Raw genomic sequence first — 16,771 nt, 5'->3', positions numbered from 1 at the left:
CCCCTTGCAGGACGTAAGCAGTCATAGAGCTGGGGGTGGAACCTGGGCGTCCTGGGGAGCAGAGGGGAGGCTGGGGGCTCAGAAAGGCCCCTGAGAGACCCTATCCCCCCACAAACTCCCACATTTTCGCTTGCCCCCTCCCCTACTGGGGGTCCAAAACAGGAGGTGCGGAGGGCCGAGGGGTGGAGAAAATTGCTCCCAAATCCTGATCCCCAGTCATGGCTGCTCAGCTGCGTGTGGGGCCCCTGTCTTGGGGGAGAACAGTGTCCATGGGAGAAGAGGCCCTCACACACATGCAGAGAACCAGCCACCATGCTGGTGCACACGCTCCAGAGAAGGGGCCCTATGGCCTGGGCATCTGGGTCAGGGGATGGACTCTGTGTGTTGCCCAGCATCAGATAACCGTGGAGCACGACCGTGTGCCAGGCTGTGAGGTGAACATGCAGACACACATCTCTGTGCCCTTAGAGGGTTACTGTCCAGTGGGGAGAGGGCCAGGAGACAGAAAGAGATGTAATTCAGGTTCCCCAAGCAGGGAGAGTTGTATAGATCATTGATGGGGAGCTCCCTGTGATGAAGGCTGTGTGCTAGCCCTCTGCTCAGTGACCAGGCCTGCCACTGCCAGGATAGCCAGAGGGTGTGATGCAGGGTGGTGCTGACCTTTGGAAGGATGGGCAGACACAGGGCCCTTTGCAGGGGTGCCCTGGGAGGGCAGTGTGGTGGGAAAGCAAGGCCTCTGACCCTCTTCTTCACCACCCACCCCCTGTGCCATCTCTTTTATCCTGGGCACATGGCTGCAGGAATACTCGGAGGATTTCAATCAGCCGCCATACTTCCCCTGCCTAAAGCTCCTGGTAGAGTATGTGCAGGTGACTATGCCAGGCTCACATCTGGAGCACCATGCCCAACTTCTCTTGGCCCAGCTGGATCAAATGAAAGTCACTGAGACAGAGCCAGAGGGTGAGGAGGACTGGGCATGCCTGCATGTGAGCTTGTGAGGGGACATGGGAAGACCCCCAGAGGCTGGGGTTGAGCCAGAGCACAGAGTAGCCTCAGACCCTCCTCTGGTGGACCACAGTCTGGGAAGACTTCCTGGGGTGGAAATCTTGGGAATGGGCTTCTCTTGATGGCAGTGAGATGTTTTCCATCATTGAAAAGGCATGAGTAAAGGCAATCATATTGGTGAACATTTCTCCTCTTGCAGCTCCAGAACCACGGCCAGCAACAGTTGTAAAAGTACCTCAGGATCTATCTTTGCCCCAAGAACTGGCTCCTGCACCATGTCCTGTGGTATATTCTGCTCCTGTACTGGCACCAGAGCTCCATAGCACACCACCTATTTCATTGCCATCTCCAGCACCGGCACCAGATGGAGAGCTGGCTGGAGGGGTGGATTCCCATCCAGGGTCACCTCCAGAAGTGGCTCCCGGACCAGTGGCTGCTGTCAGTCCTGCTCCTGCTGCAACACCGGAGCTCCATACTACCCCAGCTATTTCATCACCAGCGCCTGCACTGGCACCTGATGAAGAGCCAGCTGGAGGGTCAGAATCTTATCCTGGGCTACCTTCAGAGCCAGCTCCTGGACCACTGGCTACTGTCAGTCCTGCTCCTGCTCCAATACCAGAGCTCAGTGTAGCCCAGGCCCTCCTCCAGCTCCATCACCAGCATCCGATGGACAACTGGATGGAGAGGTAGATTCCTGTCCTGGGCTTCTTCCAGAACTGGAACCTGGACCACCAGCTGATGTCAATCCTGCTCCTGCTCCTGCTCCAACATAGGAGCTCCATAGAGCACCAGCTCTTCCATGACCAGCTTCAGCTGTGGCAGCAGAGGGATAGAACGAGGGAGATTTGGATTTTTAACCTGGACTACCTCCAGAGCGAGACACTGGACAACCTGGTGATGGAGATCCTGGTCGTGAACCGACTCCAAAGCTCAATAGAGCATCACCAGCTCCAGCACTGCCAAGAGATGGAGAGCTGGATTTTCACGCTGGGCGACTAACAGAACAGACTCCAGGACCAATTCCTGCGTTATATTCTGTCCTTGCAGCAATGCTGGAGCCGGGTACAACAGGTTCTCCATGAGCAAGTTGAGCAGACAGGGAGCTTGCTGGAAGATCAGATACTCTTCCTCAGCCAACACCATAATGGGCTCCTGGACAACCTGGTGGAGTTGATCATGCTCCTGGACTAACACTGGACCTCCAAAGAGCACCATCACCAGCTGCATCACTGGTACCAGATGGACAGCTGGCTGGAAGGTCTGATTCTTATCCTGGGCTACATCCAGAACTGCCTCCTGGACCACCGGCTGATGTCAATCCTATTCCTGCTGCTACACCAACACCAGAGCTCGCTGTAGCCCACCACTCTCCATCTCCAGCTCTAGCCTGGGCACCAGGAGAACAGCCGACTGGATGAGCTGGATACCAACCCTCCACAGCCTCCAGAAATGATTCCTCTATCACCTGCTGATGTTGATCCCGCTCCTGCACCAACACCAACACCAGAGCTCCTTAGAGCACCAGTTATTCTATCATCAGCTCCAGCAGTGACACTAGACAAAGAGCCAGCTGTAGGACCGGATTCCTATCCTGGGCCACCTTCAGAACTGGCTTCCAGAGCACCGGCTGATGTCCATTCTGATCCTGCACCAACACTGGAACTTGTTGAAGCCACAGGTCTTCCTTCTCCAGCTTCATCACCGACACCAGATGAAGGGCCAGCTGGAGGGGTGGATTTTCATCTTGGGCCACTTCCAACTGGCTCCTAGGTGAACAGCTGATATTGATTCAGCTCCTGTTCCAACACTGGAGCCCCATACACCATTAAGTCCTCCAACTCCAGCACAATCTGGGGCACCAGAGGCTGAGCTAGATGCCACACCTCCTCCACAGCAGCTCCTTATTGACAGCCAGGGAACATCTGCTCCAGAAGCAGACCCTTACTTCTCCTCACCTGAGTGGGCAGTTTTTGGGTTTTGTTGCAGTATTTTTCCAGCTCAATTTATTTTGTATAGTTTATAGTATTTTAACTGGTAGATTTCTCATTAAATAAAGTTTTGTTTTAATAGCTTTCAAGTGTGTAATATAGTGGCTTTACGTACTTTCACAATGCTCTTCACCATCACCAGTATCTACCTCAAAACATTTTTATCACCACTCTGATGGTTAATGTTATCTGTCAACTTGGGTAGGCCATGATTCTCAGGGGTTTGGCAGACATTATGTAATCACACTCCATTTTAAGGTCTGATATGAGGAGCCAATCAGTTGTAAGAGGCGTTTCCTTGGGAACGTGGCCTGCAAATTAATACATTTCCTGGGGTATGCAGCCATTAATCTGGCCAATGCATTTTTTTCCATCCCTGTTTTGAAGGACCAACAGAAGCAGTTTGCCTTCAGATGGCAAGAGCAGCAATACACCTTCACTGTCTTACCTCAGCGGTATATCAACTCTCTAGCCCTATGTGATAATTTAATCAACAGGGACTTTAATCGCCCTTCCTTTCCACAATACTTCACACTGGTCCATTACATGGATGACATTCTGTTGATTGGACTTAGTAAGCAAGAAGTATCAATGACTCTAGAGTTATTGGTACAACATTTGTGTGCTAGAGGGTGGGAATTATTCCCAAAAAATTCAGATGTTTTCCACCTCAGTGAACTTTCTAGGGCTCCAGTGGTGTGGGCATTTCAAGATGTTCCTTGTAAAGTGAAGGATGAGTTGATGTATCTGGCCCCTCCTACAACTAAAAAGGAGGCACAACCCCTGCTGGATATCTTTGTATTTTGGAAGCAACATACCCCTCATCTGAGTGTGCTACTCCAGCCTATTTATCAAGTGACTTGAAAAACTGCTAGTTTTGAGTGCGGCCCAGAGCAAGAGAAGGCCTTTCAAAAGGTTCAGACTGACATGCAAGCTGTTTGGTCACTTGAGCCATAAGATCCAGCTGATCCAGTGATGTTTGCAGAGTCAGTTGCAAATAAAGATGTTATTTGGGGTCTTTGGCAGGTTCCTATTGGCGAATCACAGTGCAGATCTTTAGGATTTTGGAGCAAAGCCCTGCCATCCTACACAGTTAACTACTCTCCTTTTGCAAAACAGTTTTTGTCTTGTTACTGGGTCTTAGTAGAGACTGAACTCTTAACTATGGGCCACCAAATCACCATGTGGCCTGAGTCACCCATCACGAATTTGGTGTTGTCTGACCCACAGAGCCATAAAATTGGATGTGCACAGCAGCACTCCATCATTAAATGGAAGAGGTATATACAATACAGGGCCTGAGCATGACCTGAACACTCAAGTAATTTGCATGAGGAAATGGCCCAAATGCTCTTGGTCCCCACTCCCATCACATTACCTGCCCTCTCCCAGTTTGCACCTATGGCCTCACTGGGAGTGCCTCATGATCAGTTGCCTCAGGAAGAGAAAACTCGCGCCTGGCGTATTGACTGTTCTGCATAATATGTAGGAACCACTTGAATGTGCACAGCAGCAGCGCTGCAGCCCATTTCTGGGACTTCCCTGAAGGACAATGGTGAAGGGATATCTTCCAAGTGGCAGAACTTCAAGCAGTGCACCTGGTTGTTCACTCTGCTTGGAAGGATAAATGGCCAGATATGCAATTCATGGGCTGTGGTCAATGGTTTGGCTGGATAGACAGTGACTTGGAAGGAACATGATTGAGGAATTGGAGCCAAGGAGGTACGGGAAAGTGGTTTGTGATAGACTTCTTCAAATGGGCCAAAACTCACATTGTGTGGTGACTCCTTGTCTTTTACCAGGGATCCCTGTTTCTGCATTGGGCCTTTAGAGCAGGAAAAACCATTATTGCTCTAAGCACCATTGCCGGGTTGAAATGATCATTTTTGGGTGTTTCATCCTGTGATCTGCTGAGCTGGAATAATTAGGAGAGTCATAGTAATATGTATAGGGCCCTTGCACTTATTAGCTGTGAGATCTTCAGCAAATTACTGCCCCTCTCTGACCCTCGGCCTCCTCAGCTTTACAATGGGAGTAATACTGTTTTCCTCACAGCACTATTGTTGAGAATTACATTGAAATATTGGTGAAGCACCTAGAATGATACCTGGCATGTAGTAGGCAATCAATGAATGGGAGTTAAAGCAAGAGATACAGGAAAGGTGGCCTGTATGCAGGTTCAATCTGGGAGTGCACCGTAAAGTTGATGGAGGGGTTTCTTGTCACCCAGGGCATCAGACTTCTTTCTATATAGTTGTCAGTTAGGTCCTTCCTGCCCAGGCCCGCTGTGTTCAATTCCTGAAAAGGGTCATTTACTAGAGACTTTTTAAGGACAAACACAGGTTTCACAAGGAAATGTCTGAACCCATACAATAAAATAGGAATTATATACAGTTTATTGTGTTTAACAAAATTGTGTAGTGGGTAGACCACCAGTAATTTTTCCCACTTCCTCAAGAAATGAAGCTGTCAAGTCATATTTGAGCAGATCTTGAGATCAACTTTTGCTCTGCAGATGTAGGCCGAGGGCTTTTATGCCATGAGTAAGACATTTGTATTTTACTAGGAAAGCTGCTCCTCTTGTAGCATGCAGAAGTCTAAGGAAGATTTGCACAAGGTACGCAAGAAACTGGGGGGTCTCCTAGGAGAGAAGGAATTGATTGTATCTTATCACAACCAACCATGGCCAACATCAGCACCAACCACCACTACTACCACCACCACTACCTCCACCACCATAACCATCACCATCTCCACCATACAATTCACCACCACCACTTCTACTACCGCTGTCACCACCATCACGAACACCAATACTACCATTTCCACCACCACATCACAGAACTAACCATAATCATCACCATAATCACCATCACCACTTCCATCATATAACCCACCAGCAGCATCGCACCACCTACCGTCACCACCATCATCATGCTACCCACCACTGCCATCACCACCTCCCTTACACAACTCATTGCCACCATCATTACCAGTCCCATCATCACCATCACTCTTACCATCAATTTTACCACCATCAGTGAGCCCCCCGCCACCAAAACCACCCCCATTACTCTCAATATCAACATCATCAGCATCACCACCTCCATTACAAAACCTGTCACCACTACCATTACCACCCTCACGTTCACCATTGTTCCTTCCCCTATAATTCAGACTGAAGATCCTAATATAAAGTTCTAAGAGAGAGATCACATGGAATTTCTTTGGCCCTAAAAGGGGAGAGAGAAAGGGGAGTGACAGTTTTCTTTTTCTTTTTGAGGCTATGGATCAAGAGATCTATTTGCACCCTGATATATATTTTTTTTATATATATGTGGGAAAAATAACACACAACTGGTTTGGAACAGAGTGTTATCCTTTCTTAAAGGGAAGTTGGGTCCATTATTCTTAATTCAACCAGATCATTAAGCAAAAAGACTCCCAAAACTACCCCCATCTCATCGTCATGGGACAGTCTATCACCCAAGGAAAGAGTGGGATGAGATAATCAAGTGGGCAAATGGCCCCTGATGAGGGTGAGCCTTGAAGGTGATTAGACACAAATGTTGGACTTTCAGATATTCCCAGAAAGTGGACAAGGCTTTAGGGCTTCTCTTTAGGGCCTTACTGAGACATATTAATCCTACCTCAAATAATAAAAAGAGAGCAAGAGTGAGTCAGGAAGTGAAATACAAGTCAGAGACAATTTCCGTACTATGTGGTCCTGGCATTAATCTCCAATCCCTACTAACGAAGAATCAAGGGACTCCTCATCTGGGTGTGGCAAGGACTTCTCTGTCCTGGCCCAATCTTTTCTTCTGTCACCTGGTTCTGCAGTCCTCACTGGTCCTCCTTTGTGTGCCATGCTGTTCCATATCAAGCTTTCAGGCATTAGGAAAGGTGCTTTCTTAAATAAAAGTTCTTTATCTGTTTTGGCTTTTACAATGAGATTGCAGAGGATTCTCATTCTTTTCCAGACTAAAGGTACAGAGCTTCATCAACTGTATTCCTATAGCTTTAAGGTCCCTGGGTGGCTGTGGAAACAGCACGGGGATGGTGAGTGACCTACTCTAACCTCACAAGGGGGAAGAGAACCAAGACCAACAGCCCCAGCCTGGCCCCACGACGCCTCCTCTCTCCACCGTCTTCACCAATTCTGACACCAACCTTCCCTCGCACAGCACTCTCTACTTCTCTGCTGGGCTCGATAATTCATTGCTGTGGCCACACAGAACTCACAGCCCATACTCATTATTATGGGGTTTATTAGGGAAGTAACAGGTTACAATTCAGCCCCAGGAACACTCAAGGATACAGTTCTTCCACAGGCCAGTCTCTTCCCAGCCATGCTCACAGGCATACTTCTCCCTGGTCCTAGGCCTCTGCCCAAAAGCACCCTCTCTCTGTGAGCTGGAAAGCGCAATGCGCAGTCTCCCTGCTGCCGTGTCTCTGCTGCCACTTCTCACTGCCTTTAGTGTTACAGTTCTCTCTCTCTCTGTCTCCTGGTTCCAGGAGCTTCTCGGCATAGGGATCCCAGGTCCAAAGGATATGATCTCCGCTCCTGGCTATTCTTCCATGGTGGTGGTGGGATCTTCTCCTTCCTGCCTCCTTCAAGCCTAGCAGGATGGGAAACCTGACCAATCCCTTTGGTAGGCTGTAATTACCATATCTGCACATCCCGCCCAATCACTAGGGTGGGAGTTGCAAGACCACGGCTAGAAAGGCCACAAGAAAGTCATCCATCACACCACAGTGGCGCAAACAGTTTGCATTCGACTATGAACAAAAAGGTTGGGGATTCGAAACCACGCAGCAGTGCCACAGAAGAAAGGCCTGGCAATCTTCTTCCATAAAGATTACAGCCAAGTAAACACTATGGAGCCTGATTCTACCCTGTAACAGTTGGGGTCGCCATGAGTAGGAATTGATTCAACGGCAACAGGTTTTGTTTGGGTTTTCATATAGCTTTAACTTTACCTTTTGCTATTGGGACATTAAGGGAATCACTCCTCCTTTTCCAAGTGGGCTGTGAAATACTGCTGCTGCCAGGTTCACTGGGAATGGCCTTGTACTGCCTGTGCTGCTCAGCGTTCTGCCTCACTCTGGTTTCTGCACGCTCTGATCTGCCTCGCCAGACTATGAGGGGGTTTTAAAGCCTGTGCTGTTAATGGGGTGGCAACAGATGTAAACAGACTACAAAGGCCTCCTCTGTGCATCATAAGCTGTGGGACAAATTGGATGTTGCACTGGGAAACATTCCCCCGTCCTTGTTGCCCGCCACCCCCACCCCCCAGTCCAGCTACAGCTGTCTGAGGTTTTTATTTCTATGGTTTGTTGTTTAACCATTTCATGCCCACTTCTATGCAGGCTGCCTAGGCAGTTCTCCAGCCCACACACTGTTCAGCTCAGGTGAGGCCCTGAATTCACCCTGGAGCCAAGATAGAGCCAGAGAAACTGCCACCATGAGCACAAATTAGTGACACAAAGGTCCCCAGACAGACTTGTGTCCCTAAGGCCCCCAGCTGCCTGGGGGTGTTAGCTGAAGCTTGAGGAGTTTTTAATTTTTAAAACACTTCAGTCGCTAATATCAAAAGAGGTGCTGTCTAAAACATACAATGTATACACATGGCAAGGGAATCAAATTCTGAACATCAGGACTGAGGGTAGTATTATTTTTTTTTTTTAATGTTCTCAAGTTTAGCAAGAAGCACTGTTGTGTTTATGTAAATTTTATATGCAATAATACGGAAATTATTATTTTGGGACAAAAAGCCTGAGATTCTTTGAAGCAAAAACACAAATAAGGACAGAAGAAATGATGCAGCAATGACAAGAGCCCTTAGCACTTACTCAGCCCATGTGGTAAAATTCAGGGGGAAAATGTTCTAATTGTCCCATTCTGGTTCCAGCTGAGTCCTTCTCAGAGGACTGAGATAAAGTATATGTGTGGGTGGGTTAGAAAGAGAGACCAAAAACCTGTTGCCGTTGAGTCGATTCTGACTCATAGCGACCCTATAGGACAGAGTAGAACTGCCCCACAGGGTTTCCAAGGAGTGGCTGGTGGATTTGAACTGCCAACTTTTTGGTTAGCTTCCAAGCTCTTAACCACTGCATCACCAGGGCTTTAAGAAAGAGAAAGAGGGAGAATGTAAATGTGAGTGTGCCAGTGTAAGTTGTGTTTGTAATCATGAGTGAAAATGTGAATGTGTGGGTGACTATGAATATAAGAGTGTAACGTGTGTATTTGAATGTGAGTGTAAGTTGTGTGAGAGTGAACATGTGTGTACAAGTTTGTGAATATAAGTACGTGAATGTGTGTGTCTGAGTCCCGTAAGTATGAGAGTAGCTCTGTGTGAGTATAAGTTGTCGAGTCAGAATCGACTTGACAGCACTGGGTTTGGTTTTGGTTTGGTGTGAATGTGAGTGTACAAGTCTGTGTGTAAGTGGGTGTGAGTGTGAATGTCTGTATGAGTGTAAGTTATGTGTGTGCATTTACTATGCATCCAAAGATGTAACTTTTAGGGATCTCAACTTTGAAAACTCTATTATTTCTGAGCACCAACACCCCCTTGTCCCCAGCGAGGTTAGCTTGGGAGTTGGTAATGGCTCTAAGGAGCCCTGGTGGTGCAGTGGTTAAGTGCTCGGCTGCTAACTGAAAGGTTGGTGGTTTGAACCCACCAGCCGCTCCACAGGAGAAAGATGTGGCAGTCTGCTTCTGTAAAGACTGCAGCCTCGGAAATACTACGGGGCAGTTCTACTCTGTCCTACAGGGTCACTGCAAATTGGAATCCACTTAACAGCAACCACTCCATCCAGCCCTATTTGCCCAGGACAGAACTCATTTATGCCTGTTGTCCTGGCATAACTTTCATTCCTTTGCCGCCATATTGAGTTTTGGTTGAGGTATAACTCACATCAGTAAAGGACACAACTCTTAAGAGTACAGCCTAATGATCACTCTGGGGAAGTCTCCCAGGGTTTCTCGTCAGCCCACCTGAAAGAGGGTGGATTTCATTGTCCACAAGCATTCTACTTCCCCTGTGGTCTTTGAGAAATACTTTATACATGCAGGAGAATCAAAGGAAATGGACTGCAGCTATTTGGAAACCAGGGCGGGTTTAAATTACATTGCCTTGACTTGATGGGCTTTAAGGATGTGTTGATTCTAGAAGGTGGAAATGATTAGAAACCTTCATAGAATTTACCATAATTCAAAGCGTCTGAACTTCCCTTTACTGTGTCACCACCAGTTCAGCCTTCCCCTGACAAACTTGACTTTAGTTAAAGGAATGAGTCATCCCATTGGGAATCATATAGGAACTGTGGGAAAGAGTATGGGATTTAGAGTGGCCAGGCTTAGCTTTGCAGCTTGACTCTACCATTTGCTAGCTCTGTGTCCTTGGGTAAGTTGCTTTAACTTCTCTGGGCCTCAGTTTCCTAAACTATAAAAGGGGTAACAGGATTTACTTTGCACAGTTGGGGTCAGGATGACATTTAATGAATATATGGGGCCTGGCGCATGGGCACCAAGTAGATGATAGCTAATATTTAAGTCAGATTTAAGGATCAGAATAAAAGCAAAGTGTGGCAGATTATATTTTCCAAAATTGGCTGCAGCACTATTTCCAGTCTCACTCATTCTTCCAGAATTTTGCTGCTCTGTGTCAAGAGGCAGGGTCTATTTCCCCTCCCTCTGAACCTTTTTTTTTTTTTTTCTGAACCTGGCCAAGACTTTGTGACTGCTTCAATAAACAAACAATGTGGCAGAAGCAATGTTACATGACTTCAGAGGCTAGATCAAAAAGGACAATACAGCTTTTGCCTAGTGCTCTCTCTCTCTATCAAGATGCTTACCCTTGGAACTCAGTCACCATGCTCTGAGGAAGCCCACACTAGCCTACATAGAAAGACTACATGGAGAGGTCCACATGAAGAGGAACTGAGGCCCCCAGCCAATAGCCATTATCAACCATCAGACTTATGAATGAATAACCCTTCAGAGGATCTCAGCTCTCACATACAAGACATCCCTGCTGTGCGCTGCTCAAATTCCTGACCCACAGGATCCGTGAGCATAATAAATCGTTGTATTAGCTATGAAGTTTTGAGGTAATTTTTTAACAGGCATAGTAATTGGAATTCAGTGTAATCATGGTGTTTCAGATGGGGTTGACATTTCTCTCATACATCTGCATCAGGCTGTTTGCTTTCATTCATTCCAAAATCAAAGGTTAAGAGCCTATTATACATATTTGTACTGTTGCTTATGTTTGTAACCCAGTATGGAGCTTTCTTTTCACAAAATTAATTGGTCCTGTACTCAAACCCAATGTGGTCATCTATATCCAAGCTCCTACAGCCCTGTGTATTATTTAACACTGCCCATTTACTAGCCTGTGGGAGGGGGAACTATAAAATAATGTAACCATTGTATAACCAAAGATGTGTGAAGTTGTATATCCAAATTGCTGCTGTCCCATCCAGACAGCAACGTGGAAGACTGAATCCTGTTCCTTTGTTTTCCATGCCACAAAGATGGAAACTTCCTCCAGTAATATGAGTTCATTTGAGGAAGGAGAGAATTACAGGAAACTAGCAAGGCCCCAAGGAGCCCTGGCAGCTCAGTGGCTGCTAACCAAAATGTCGGTAGTTTGAACCCACCAGCCACTCCATGGGAGAAAGGTGTGGCAGTCTAATTCCATAAAGATTTACAGCCTTGGAAACCCTATGGGAGACTTCTAGTCCATCCTATAGGGTTGCCACGAGTCAAACTCGACTCAGTCGCAGTGGGTTGGTTTGGTTAGCAAGGCCTCAGGTCACAGCCAAGAAAAATTAGGCCAGAAAGCTAAGGCAGCAGTAGCACCAGTTTTGCAGACATGGGTCCAAACCAGAGAGAATGGGATCCACAGGCAGATCATGCGCATGAGAATCATGCTGTGGTCTAGAGCAGTGGTCACAGCAGAGTGTGTAATAGAGTGGCTAGAGCATGAGCTTTGGATCAAACGAAGCTGGGTTCACATCTGGTGTCTCCACATACTGGCTGTGTGACTTTGGGTAGGTTCCTCAATTTTGTCATCTGTAACATAGTACCTGCCTCTGGCAGAGGTGACTAACTGTTTTCCAAAGATCTGCATTCCTCCTGTATATTGTAGTTGTGGCTGGGAAGCAGCTGCCCCGCATCTAAAATTGCTGTGTGACTAGACCTGGTTAATGAAATACGAGCAGAGGTCACATCTATCACTTCTATGCTGAGGTGGCTAAGTGCCCAGTGCACATTGCCCACACTAACTTCCCGTTTCCTGGTGAACCTGGAGGCCACGATTTGAAGACGATGACATCACAAGGTAGAGTGACCCTGGATCCCTGCATCACTACTTGGAAGGAACCACTCAACCTAGAACAGGCACACTGCACTTGGTGTGAGTTACTATGTTAACACACTGAAAATTGGGGGTTGCTTGTTATAGCTGCTAGCCTACCCAGACTCATACACTGTTAGAAAATTGTTAACTGCGTAATTGTAGGTAATTATAAACAATTTTTACCATCTGTCTTTCCCACTTGACTGGATGCTCCTTGAAAGCAAGGACTGGACCCTATTCACCCAGTGCCTTACACTGTGTCTGGTGCATGTGTTATGGACTGAATTGTGTCCCTCCAAAAAATGTGTCAACTTGGCTAGGTGGTGCTTCCCAGTATTGTGTGATTGTTCAGGGTTTTGTCATTTGATGTGATTTTCCTCTGTGTTGTAAATCCTAACTCTATGATGTTAATGAAGTGGGATTAGCGGAAGTTATTATGTTAATGAGGCAGGACTCAATCTAAAAGATTAGGCTCCATCTTAAGTCAATCCCTTTTGAGATGTAAAAAAGAATTCAGCAGGGACACATGGGGACCTAATTCCACCAAGAAACCACAGCCAGGAGAATAGTGTGTCCTTTAGACCAGAGTCCCTGCACTGAGAAGCTCCTCAGCCCGGGAAATTGATGATAAGGAACTTCCTCCAAAGCTGACCAAGAGAGGAAGCCTTCCCCTGGAGGTGGCAGCCTGAGTTTGGACTTCTAGCCTCCTAGACTGTGAGAGAATAAATTTCGCTTTGTTAAAGCCATCTACTCTTTGTATTTCTGGTATGGCAGTACTGGATAACTAAGACAACATACAAGGCAGTGAGTAAAATTGAATTTGCAGCTTAAGAGAAGAGAATTAGAGTCTGGGCTTTTTAACAAAAAGAGAAAGGAAAGGTTGATGTTTAAAAAAAAAAAAACTTCATTACTGAAAGTAGTTATTTAAATACTTGCCAGAAATACCAAAAAAAAAAAAAAAAAAAAATCCACTTGGCAGTATAGTTATGATTTGCCATTTGGTACTTTGATGATGAGTGGGACTGGAGAAATGAATTTTCCCAATAGAAAGTTTTGGAAACCAAGGTTTCCTATTAGATTTTCTTTAAAGTTCCACAAAGCTTTTCAAGGTTAATTAAATGGTTGGCTTAACCACTGGTTCATGCTTTCACCAGATGAAATGGAGTCACTTAGAGAAGAAAACAATTTTGTAAATGCAAACTTTGTACCAAGAATTGTACCTGAAAATGATACCTTACTGGTACCATCTGGGTTTTCTCTTTCAATTATCAATGTGAATAAACATAACTTGCATTTATACAGCACTTTCTTTTTATCATTCCCATGCGTTTTCACAACAATTCTAAGAGTTAGGACACATTTTATTGTCATTATTTCAAGATGGAAAATCCATGAAATAAAGAGAGTTGTGATTTGGCCACTTCTCATGGCTCATGTGAGAATCAGCAGCCAGGTCTCCTGACTCTCAGCATAGGCCTTTTTCCCCACCAAATCTCCCAGGTCGATATGTGTTCAACATGGATGATAGCCCAGTAGGAACCAAATAAGACAATTTTTGAGTCCAGTCTGGACAAGGTCTCATGTTTGGGTCTCTCATGGGATAAAAAAGTAAACTAGGACATGGGCCTATAGTCCAACAACAGCCCAAAAACCAAAACCAAACCCATTGCCGTCGAGTCAATTCCGACTCATAGTGACCCTGTAGGACAGAGTAGAAATGCCCCACAGAGTTTCCATGGAGCACCTGGTGGATTCGAACTGCTGATCTTTTGGTTAGCCGCCGTAGCACTTAACCACTACACCACCAGGGCTTCCAGAGAATAGGACATGTGAGGTTAAATGACAAATAAGTAGCACATATCCAAGAAATATGATAGCCATTCAGAGGAGCCATTCAGAATAGAAGAGAGGCTTTGATAAGTGCCCACAATTGTAAAAGACAATAGCAGGATTGAGGAAGTAAGAGAATGCAGGGTCACCACAGCCAGGGAAGCAAAGAGATTGAAGAGGGAGAGGTTAAGCAGTGGTGAAAGGAGGCAGGGTAGCCAGTGAGTTTGAAGAGAAAGTCTATTGAGACTGGGGAGCAGGAAGTTATTGGTGAGCTTGGAGATGGGAGGCTGTAACTGGATGACGGAGAGAAGGATAAGTTACAGGTACAGAGATGCAGCAGATGCTGTCAATGCTCACCCACATTCCTTGCACTTCCTGTGGGTTCTCACTGACTTTTAACTGGGAATCTGCATCTCTTTGCTTAAGAGATGTATTTATTTATTTATTGCTTCCAAAACTACTGGCCACTCTGCCATAAGGCAGGTCAGATGGGATGGGGAATGAGGAGCCCCACGAGTAGCCTTGTGACTCTCAGGAATTGGTGTATAAATACCCCAGTTCCCTTGCCTTGCCCTTGCTTTGGGGTGGCACAATCCTCAGGCTTGCATTTTGTACCATTTCCCAGAGTTTTCCTGCAGCATTAAGCTCCAGGAGCCCACTGTGCTAGCTGGCTTAATGCTCTTGTTGTTGAGTGCCATCGAGTCAATTTCCACTCATAGCGATACCATGTGACAGAGTAAAACTGCCCTGACAGAATTTTCTAGGTTGTAATCACTATGAGAGCAGATCACCAGGTCTTCTCTTCTGCGGAGCCACTGGGTAGGTTTGAACTGCCTACCTTTTGGTTAGCAGCCAATTGCTTAACTGTTGTGCCACCAGGGCTCCTTATATGTATTCTAGGACTGGGTGAATAGCACAATCTTTATTAGCTGCCTTTCCTTTCTTGTCTCATTTCCCCACTCTCCTACCAGTGTGTTTCCTATGCTTCCCAAATAAATTGCTTATACTTGAATCCTTGTCTCAGACTCCTGTTCTGAGGGAACCCAAACTAAGACACATGATCATGTAATTTATGGTTCAAACTAAGACACCTGTGAGAGTGAGAGGGCGTGCTGTTAATAATTATGGCAGAACAGCTAGTGCAAAGCAGGATTTGAATTCCCGGGGAAATGCCTCTCCTTTAGGTGGGGCTAGAGGGGAGAGAAGTGAAACTCAAATACCAATTCCTTGTAACAACAGAGAGTAAATATGTGCAGGGACTAAAGACACCTTTTATTTAGTGAACTTTTGTGTCCTATGCCCCAATATCTGAGGGCTCTGGAAAGGAGTATGTCTGCTCAAGAGAAGGCAAATATCTCAGGAGGAGAACGAACCATAAGAAGTAAGTCCACCAACTTTAGGAGCCCTAATACAAGGCATAAACAGAATACAAAACATTACTAAAAATGACTAAGAGAAACCAGATAACTGGGAGCTCCTAAAAATCAAACACCTATGCTCATCTAAAGACTTCACCAAAAGAGTAAAAAGACCACCTACAGACTGGGAAAGAATTTTCAGCTATGACATCTCTGACCAGTGCCTGATCTCTAAAATCTATATGATTCTGTTAAAACTCAACCACAAAAAGACAAGCAACCCAATTAAAAATTGGGCAAAGGATATGAACACGCACTTCACTAAAGATATTCAGGCGGCTAACAGATACATGAGAAAATGCTCTCGATCATTAGCCACTAGAGAAATGCAAATTAAAACTACGATGAGATTCCATTTCACTCCAACAAGGCTGGCATTAATCCAAAAAACACAGATACAGAATATAAAAAACTAATTTACAGAATGCTTCAAGACATCAGAAACGAAACAAGGCAAACTGCAGAAAAAGCCAAGGAACACACTGATAAAATTGTTGAAGAACTCAAAAAGATTATTCAAGAACATAGTGGAAAAATTAATAAGTTGCAAGAATCCATAGAGAGACAGCATGTAGAAATCCAAAAGATTAACAATAAAATTACAGAATTAGACAACACAATAGGAAGTCAGAGGAGCAGACTCGAGCAATTAGAATGTAGACTGGGAAATCTGGAGGACCAGGGAATTAACACCAACATAGCTGAAAAAAAATCAGATAAAAGAATTAAAAAAAATGAAGAAACCCTAAGAATCATGTGGGACTCTATCAAGAAGGATAACTTGCGAGTGATTGGAGTCCCAGAACAGGGAGGGAGGACAAAAAACACAGAGAAAATAGTTGAAAAACTCCTGACACAAAACTTCCCTGACATCATGAAAGACGAAAGGATATCTATCCAAGATGCTCATCGAACCCCATTTAAGATTGATCCAAAAAGAAAAACACCAAGACATATTATCATCAAACTCGCCAAAACCAAAGATAAACAGAAAATTTTAAAAGCAGCCAGGGAGAAAAGAAAGGTTTCCTTCAAGGGAGAATCAATAAGAATAAGTTCAGACCACTCAGCAGAAACCATGCAGGCAAGAAGGGAATGGGACCACATATACAGAACACTGAAGGAGAAAAACTGCCAGCCGAGGATCACATATCCAGCAAAACTC

Source organism: Loxodonta africana, chromosome 25 (genome assembly GCF_030014295.1).
Source record: "Loxodonta africana isolate mLoxAfr1 chromosome 25, mLoxAfr1.hap2, whole genome shotgun sequence".
NCBI lineage: Eukaryota > Metazoa > Chordata > Mammalia > Proboscidea > Elephantidae > Loxodonta > Loxodonta africana.
The sequence above is the reverse complement of the archived record's forward strand: the minus strand, read 5'-3'. Positions refer to the sequence as shown.